Genomic DNA, 9,368 nt, shown 5'->3' on the forward strand with positions numbered 1-9,368 from the left:
TTCTGGGTCTCCACACTGTATACAGAAACCCTGATGGTGTAGTGGTTAAGTACTATGGCTGCTAACCAAAAGGTCAGTAGTTTGAATCCACCAGGCACTCCCTGGAAACTCCATGGGGCAGTTCTACTCTGTCCTTTAGGGTCACTATGAATTGGAATCAACTCGCTGGAACGGGTTTGGTTTCTTTTGGCAGCCCATGTACATATCGATATTCTAGCCTTTTTCTGAGGCATTGGTGGCTCACTGGTAGAATTCTCACCCTGCATACCGGAGACCTGGTTTAGACTCCTGACCAATGCACCTCAAGTACAGCTGCCACCTGTCCGTCAGTAGAGGCTTGCACGTTGCTATGATGCGGAACAGGTTTCAGCGGAGATTCCAGACTAAGATGGACTAGGAAGAAAGGCCTGGTGAGCTACTTCCAATCAGCCAGTGAAAACTCTATGGGTCACTATAGTCTGATCCTCAGTCTTGGGGATGGCACAGGACCGGGCATCATTTCGTTCGGTGGGTCACCATGAGTAGGGGGCAACTTAACAGCAGCTTACAACAGCAAAGCCTTCTTCTACATCTGGTTCAGCAGGGAGTGAGGTGGTTGGACTGGAAGTGCTTAGACTTGAGTGGCTATTTCTTCCAAGGAAACACCACCAAGAAGAGGCATCAAGCCTTGATTTGCTCACTACTCCGACCAGTTTCTCCACTTAACACCCAGAGTTATGGCCTTTGAGGGCTTGGAGTAAAGGATCAGGCCAGAGGACGTATGTACCTGCAGAGCTGTGGAGTATGTAGTCAAGGAAGTAGCCACCCCCTCCCCGTCCACACAGAACATCAGAGCCCACTTCTCACAATGGAGTGGACTATTTTGACCCCAAATGCCATATACCCCTTTCCATAAAGCTTAACACAGGGCCAGCCAGTTCTGGGGGAAATGACTTTAAAAAGTGGGTTTGCAAGCTTGTCCATTAGGAGTATATTATATGGGTAATTTACTTAGGAAACTGCCAACTACTCTTCTGGCTTATTTTGTGAATTTCTGAAAAGAAACAGTTGTCTATATTCTCTCTGTCAGAAATGCAGAAAGCAAAAGGCTTTCTGAAGGGAGTAGTCTGTGGACAAGTAAATTGCACATGGCAATTTGGAGTAGCATTTTCCTATATCTCTGCTAGTTCTTTGACTTCTCAGGCAAATTGCAGAACCCTGAAATTATCGGGAAATAGAAAATAACATGAATCAACTTTTTCCTTTAAGAGGAATTTAAAAATAAACCCCATGACTTAAGCAAACCAGGCAAAAACCTCTGGTGAAGAATTTAAGAGTTTCACTGCAATCCCATCTAAGAGACGGATGTTGTTGGAGGCCACCATTCAGCATGAAGTATAAGTTTCAGTAAATAATTAAAATTTTCCTCATTCTAAAGTTGCAATTGTTGGGCAAATACAAGTCTCTCCTTAAATTTTATCCTTGTTAAGGTATCAATTCTGACTGGAATATTCCTTATGAGAATGCTGGTGTTGTCAGGTGCCGTCTAGTCTGTTCCAACTCAGTGACCTTCTGTACAACAGAAGGAAACACTGCCCGGTCCTGCGCCATCCTCACAATCATTGTTATGCTTGAGCCCATTGTTGCAGTCACTGTGTCAATCCATCTCATTGAGGGTTTTCCTCTTTTTTGCTGACCCTGTACTTTACCAAGCATGATGTCCTTCTCCAGGGACTGGTCCCTCTTGATAACACGTCCAAAGTACATGAGACGAAGTCTTGACATCCTCACTTCTAAGGAGCATTCTGGCTGTACTTCTTCCAAGACAGATTTGTTCCTTCTTTTGGCAGTCCATGGTATAGTCAATATTCTTCACCAACACTATAATTTAAAGGCATCAATTCTTCTTTGGTCTTCCTTATTCATTATCCAGTTTTTGCATGCATATTGACAATTTAAAATACCATGGCTTGGGTCAGGCGTAACTTAGTCCTCAAAGTGACATCTTATAAGAATACTATACAATAGTGCTTCAATCATTTCCCTTAAAGAACAGTTTTTAAAAGTTTCTTAAGTGTTTGAACTAACTCATCAACAAAGACATTCAAAGTAAAATTTACCTACCATTATTTGAGGTAGCAAATCAGCAAACATTTAAAATGCTAACACTCAGTGTTGGGGAAGATACAGTGAACTGAGAACACTCTTTAAATAATTGTAGGCCTAGAACTTGGTTCAATTTTTTGGAGCACAATCTGCAATAACTGCATTTTAAAATATTTAATAAAGAAGATGTTCATGTCTTTTGCACTGGTTTATAGTTTTCAAATCTGTTCTAAAGAAATAATCAGAGATGATTTTCAACAGTGAAAAAATGAGAACCCCATGATCGTTTAATAAGGAAGTATTTGGAATAACCATACTAAAATATTTGGTAATAATTTTAAAAGATGTTTTCAAGAAGGAGTGTAACTCCTCACTCTTCAAGTGCAGAGTGTGCATACCGACTTACTTCCTAAGAGTATAGAATGGAGAAAAGGAAAGAGTAAGTTTTCAGTGGAGAAACCTGAGAAACACTACCTCAGCCAGCTGATCAAGGTTAACAGTAAGAGCGATAAGTCATGCCGATAGCATGTACCACGGATATGATGGGATGGAAATGGTTCTTCACCTCTCGGGTCTTCCCCCCCAAAACCCATAACCCCAGTCTAATCATGAGAAAAACATCAGCCACATTCCAAAAAGGGAACAGTACTCCTCAAAGCTGTCAAGGTCATCAAAATATATCTGACCAATACTCCTCAAAGTTATCAAGGTCACCAAAGACAAGAAAAGCCTGAGAACCTGCCACAGCCCAGGCGAGCCCAAGGAGATGTGTTGGCTAAATGTAATGTGATGTTCTGGATGGGAGTCTGGAGTAGAAAAAGGCTATGAGGCAAAATCCAAGGAAATCTGAACAAAATACGGACTTTAGTGAATAATTACGTAGCAATATTGATTCATTAACTATAACAGTGTACCATATTAACGTCAGATATTGGTAATAGGGGAAATGGAGTGCAGGGTATAATGGGAACCCTCTGTACTATCTTCTTAATTTTTCTCAAAAAAATCTAAAACTATTCGAAAATAGTCTGTTTTTAAGATGATGTTTTAAAAATACTTGTCTTTAAAAATTGTCATTGTATAATAATGCAAGATATAAACAAAGTTTACACATTACAATGCTTTTTTTTTTTAAAACTAAAGGCTTTCATTTACAGAAGAAAGACTGGAAGGAAAAAAATAAAAATGTTAACAGTTGTTCTCTCAAGGTGGTAGGATTGAGAGATTTAAATTTTATTCTACGTACCTGCTCATACATTCTGAATTCTCAAAATGAGCCTGTATTACTTTTATAATAACAAATATTATTAAAAGCAAACCAAATTACTTATTATTTTATTTCGATAATTTGGCAGATTTGGATACTCCCCTCCCCCAGTTCAGTTCTTTAAGTAGAGTTTTCATAAGTAGAACACGTCTGGCTCCAGCTCCCTCTTCCCGTGGCAAAATGCACCACCCATTTGCAAAAAAAACCTGAATTACCCGCAAGAAATACCCTCCTTGCCCTTAAAGTACATATTACTAGCCTTCTTAATTTTTCTCATTACATTGTATTCTTTGGTGTTTGTAATCTTCACTGGTTGTGGACTACCAGTCAGTCAGCAGATGTTTCTGAAAAGTACATAGGCAGTTGGGCTGGTTATTTCTTAGCCCCTCTCAGCTCATTGAATTGGTCCTTGCAAATCAATGCCTCCATTGCTTCAGTACCTTTTTTCTTCTCTCAATCCCCCTCCGCACCCCTATATTCTTTATATCCTTTTGGCCCTGCTTTACAGAGTAGAGGTTTCAGTCTTCCTTGAGGTCAGAGAGGAGCCCTGGTGGCGCCCTGGTTAAGAGCTCGGCTGCTTACCAAAAGGTCAGCAGTTCGAATCCACCAGCAGTTCCTTGGAAGTCCTATAGGGCAGTTCCACTCTGTTAGAGAGACAGGGTTCTCTTCCCTTCCCTCCTGCCTCACATGGAGCCTCTCTTTTATGCCATCCTAAAGAGCACTGTTCGTGTCTGGCCATGTCACACCTAATGCATGGTGCCCCAAGTCACCAACATCCTACTTCTCTTTGCATTTTACTTATTTTCAAACACTTCTTATGCACTCAACGAAAGCCTGGGTTTTCACAGATTTATGGAACCTCAGAATAGAAGGAATCATCCATCTCAACGCAGAAAATTCTTCTGTGAAACCACTGTCACCAGCCTTTGATTGGATACCAACTAGCTGTGTGATCTGGTACCAATCACTCAGCCTCTGTGCGCCTTAATTTTCTCATCTGTGAAACGAGGGGTAATAATGATGTATATGCTGTAAGCTTATTTTAAAGATCGGAGACAATTCATGTGCAGTACCCACGTAGCTCAGGGTCTGGTGCACAGTAAGTACTCAGCAAGTGATAGCTGCCTTAACTATTACTCCCATAATAAGGACACTCATGACTTTCCAAGACAGATCACGTCATCAAAGTTCTTTGCTGTATGAACACAAAAACTACGGTGCTATACCTTTCTCCCACTGGCCCTAGTTCTGACCTCTTTTTATGGTTGTTATTGTTGGTAATTGCCGTCAAGTGAACTCTAACTCATGGCAACCTTACATACAACAGAATGAAATGTTACCCAGTCCTGCATCATCCTCACAATTGTCAGCAGGTTCCCCTTTAAAATAATTAAAGATAGCCATCAATCATTGCCCCTAAGTCTTCTCTTCTTCAGGTAAGTCCAGCAAGTGACACCCTTTAGAGACCTTAGCTGAGGTTAGCCACCCTTCTTTGGATACCCTTTAAGTTAACACAATCCTTCACAGAATATTAGACCCAGACTGGAACAATCTTACTTCAGAAAGGGTGTGACAGCCAGAGTTGGCCAAATTATTACATCCCTTGCCTCCATTAGACACATGACTTCTTCATGAAGCCAAAGATGGTATTTCCTTTTTAAAATTAGTGATGATAGACTAAAACCAAAAAACCAAACCCACTGCTGTTGAGTCGATTCCGACTCATAGCGACCCTATGGGATAGGGTAGAACTTGTCCATAGGGCTTCTAACGCTGTAAATCTTTACAGAAGCAGACTGCCACATCCTTCTCCCACACAGTGACTGGTGGGTTTGAACTGCCGACCTCTCAGTTAGCAGCCAAGGGCTTAACTACTGAGCCACTAAGGTCCCTTTGATGATACACTTGTGGTTTATATTGGGAATGATGCAAGCTCAACTGTCTATCTTTATTCCATGCATAAAATTCTATTTCTTCAATTCAACAACAGTTTACTGATTACTTATTATGGGTAAGGCACTATGCATCATTTGGCAGGAATTATAAAAAGATATAAGCCAGTGGCTGCCCTTAAAGGTCTTGCAATCTCATGGCAGGGAGAGTAAAAATGAGTACCAGACCAAAAACCCACTGCCATCGAGTCAATTCCAACTCATAGCTACCCTATATGGTTTCCGAGGGTGTAAATCTCTACAGACGCCGACTGCCACGTCTTTCTCCAGAGGAGCCACTGGTGGTTTCGAACTGCTGATCTTTCGGTTAGCAGTCAATCATTTTAACCATTGTGCCACTAGGGCTTCTTAAAAACTAGTACAGGTCGTCCCCAACTTACAACATATTCGAATTACAATGAACTGCACTTACTACCATCTTTTTTTTTTTAATATGTTGACGTTAGTAATATGTACTTCATACAGTGTTGCAGAGCGTAATTTGATGATGTTATCATTCACAGATGTTCACTCAAAGACGTTCAAAGATCAGATTTATAAAGAATTGATAATAAAAGGCAATAATAATGAAAACTAAAAAAAAAAGTGAGACGTATTTGACTTAACCGTCAGAACCGACTTACCACAGAGTGGTCGGAACTGAACCCCATCTTAAGTCAGGAACTGCCTGTGTATAAATAAAAAGGGAGCAAATAGCTGGCTCCAGAATTCTTCAGCAGCTAACTAGCTTTGTGAAACTATCACCTCAAGGGATTTGATTTCGAGGTGAGACCCTGTAAACATTGTGGTGTCAGGAAATGGCTCAAGTGTTGGGCAGGAAATATGCAGCAAAATTTTGTTTTGATCCAAAAAGTGGGGTGCAGAACTCAAATTCTAGTAAAAAGACCAGACTTAATGGTCTGACTGAGACCGGAGGATCCCCAGAAAGCATGGCCTCCGGGATCTCTGTCAACCCAGCACTAAAACCATTCCCGAGGCCAACTCTTCAGACAAAGATTAGACTGGACTATGGGACATAAAATGATGCTTGTGAAGAGTGTGCTTCTTAGCTCAAGTAGATACATGAGACTAAATGGGCAGCTCCTGTCCAGAGGTGAGAAGAGAAGGCAGAGAGGGTCAGGAGCTGGTTGAATGGACATGGGAAATCCGGGGTGGAAAGAAGGAGTGTGCTGTCATAACATAGGGGAGCAAGTAGGGTCACATAACAATGTATGTATAAATTTTTGTGAGAGACTAACTTGAATTGTAAACTTTCACTTAAAGTACAAAAATTAAAAATAAAATAAAATTTTGGTTTTTATCCAGAGAGGAAAAAAGGAAGACAATAAAGGGAAGAAAGAGGAGCTAATGAAATAGGGTAAGGCTGTTGACCTCATCGGGTGAAAGGACAGGTGGAATTGTCCTTGTGGTGAAGTGGATGATGGACATTTTGATAAAAGTGATAGCTAATATTAAATTTGAAGCTGTTTATGTTTCTGAGATGTAAACTCCTTCTCCGTCCAAAGGCCCATTTTCGGGGAAGTATGCCGTATATATAAAGGCTCTGCATAGGTGGAGTTATCTTTTGTAGGAATCAAGGCAGGAGCCGGGTTTCACATCTGAGTTTACACAAAGCAGTTGCCCAGAGACACAAGTGATGGCAAACATAAGTCCCTTTGGAATAGCCTGCCTTGCAGAGGAATGCAACTTGCTCAGAGTCCAGAATGATGGTCCAGGTTAGTCCCATCTATAGCAGAGATGATCTGTCAGAGCTAGGATGACCTGGGATGCTTGTTGAGATGACAGAGTTCCAGATCCATCCATTGCAGATTCCATTCTGAGTCAGAATGTTCCCTTCTCCACTGCAGATTCCATTCTGAGTCAGAATGTTCCCGTCTTCCAACTCTGTTCACTTCTGTTTTATTGAGGTTCTTTAAGATTGCAGAAAATAATGATGTACTTAGGTCACTTAGGGTGATGGGCACTGGTTGTAAGGGAAGGAAAGAAGCTAAGAGAACAGTTCAGGAGACAAGAGTAGCTCCAGTTCTCCACCAGCAGCCCTGGGAGCCTGTCAGCCCCAACCTTTCTCTGCCTTTCAGTCTATGGTGACTGTCTTTTCTGCGTCTTTGGCATTTCCTCTACTGCATGAATCCTGCTTCCCTTTTTTTTGTTTTGTAATCCAAAAGCCAGATTTTTAACTCATAAGCAATGACATAATACAAGAGACTGGAGTCATTAGGGTCCTTATGGGTTCAGATGAGCAACAGCTCAATTAGACCTAAAAGAATAAAAATAGATGACCTATTGGCTGGATAGCTCTTGCTCACCTAAAGATGTTCTATTTATTGATCTGCTTGTACCTTTTAAAAACAGAGTGAAGAAGGTAAGCAGTGGGTCACGGATCCCTTTAGTGGTAAACACGGAAGGTGAGGATGCTAAAAGCAGGCACAGGCGTCAGAGCTGACTGCGTCTGGTTTTTAGCATCCTCGTGTTCCACGTCTGCCAATACAGAGATCTGTGACCTACTGGGTGTCTTCTTTATTCTGCCTGTAAAGGTACCGACGTGAGTATACGACTTCTGGATCACTCTAACTAATAGGCTGATGAGTTTTCTAAACTTTCCAGTTGGATGTTTTTCACAAAATTGGCATCATATTCTGACCCTAGCATTCAATACACACAAAAAAGTACACAAATCATGAGTGTCCAGCTTGATAGATTTTTTACAAAGTAAGAACACTCGAGGGCCATGGCCAACATGGTGGAGTAGTTAGATGCTTCCTATATCCCTCTTACAACAAAGACCTGGAAAAACAAGTGATTTGATTCTATATGAATATCCAGGAGCCCTGAACAAGGCAAAGTTGAGGAATCCATCTGAGTAATGGGGAGAGGCAGACAGTACGGAAGAAGCAAAGAGAGCCAGAGCTGCAGTGGCGAAACTGCAGCACTGCAGCCACACTGTCCGCAGTGAAGCAGGCAAACTGCTGTGCTATGCACGTGCTCGGGAAGCAGTTTCCACATAGAGAGAGACCTGGCAGCAGAGATTCTGCTTGGACACTCCAAATCAGTGAAAAGCAGCTCCCAAGAGGCTAAGATAAGTACATGCGTGCACCCTTTCGCAGGGATAAAAAAAAAAAAAAAGCCCATTTGGGAAAAATATCTCTCCCTTTTACCTCCTCCCTCCACGCTCCGCACCAAGACTCTGCTGGGCCAGAAGAAGATCCCAAAAGGCGCCCTGACCTATTCTCCTGGCCTTGGAGAGGGAACAAATAGGCTACTGGCTCCCCTAAGCAAGGAACACAGGGTCAGCACAGTTCCTTTGCTAGGCACAGGTATCAGGGGTCTGCACACTCTGAGGGCCTTACACCCCTGTATAGACTTGTGGGGACCCATCTCAACAGCGTTAGTCCTCACTACCACAGTACAACAGGACAAACATCTGAAGTTTAACTTCAACTGCTTCACCTGTGAACTGGTAGATTTGTGACCCTCGAAAGAGACTTGCCCCTTAAGTAGGCACTTTTATTGATCAGCAGCAGGGGCTGGAGGACTGGTAGTATCACCTAAAGTGCCTAGCCACCTGCTACAGGAGTCCAGGAAAAAGTGGTACCCTTGAGTCTTTACAGCCAACAGAGTGGGGTGCTCATAGTCCAGCTGCAAAACTCACCTACCTACTTACCCTAGAGAACAGGGACATGCTTTCCTTTCAGACTCTCAGGGGCAGCCATCAGGCCTCTGCCTGGCTCAGCACGTGATCCCCTACCACAGCCAGAGTCCAGTGCCTGCACCAATCACCCATGCCTCTCTAGGACTGGAGGTGAGAGCCTGCATCACACACTTGGTGACTGACTGCCTGAACACCCGAGCTGAACCCATACAGGAAAATTTAACAGACTCCTGTGTGCACACACTTAGTTACAGAACTAATTACCTGGTGACAGGATGTTAGAGATCCAAAGGTGTCAAAAATCAAACTAGTGCACACGAGCAGCCTATTTGGGCATATCAAAACAAAACAAAATAAGCTAGGTTTCTCTAAACAAATACAAAATAAAATTATAATAAGTTACTGATGGCTCAGA

The sequence above is a fragment of the Trichechus manatus genome, unplaced genomic scaffold, assembly GCF_000243295.1.
Source record: "Trichechus manatus latirostris isolate Lorelei unplaced genomic scaffold, TriManLat1.0 scaffold00013, whole genome shotgun sequence".
Classification (NCBI taxonomy): domain Eukaryota; kingdom Metazoa; phylum Chordata; class Mammalia; order Sirenia; family Trichechidae; genus Trichechus; species Trichechus manatus.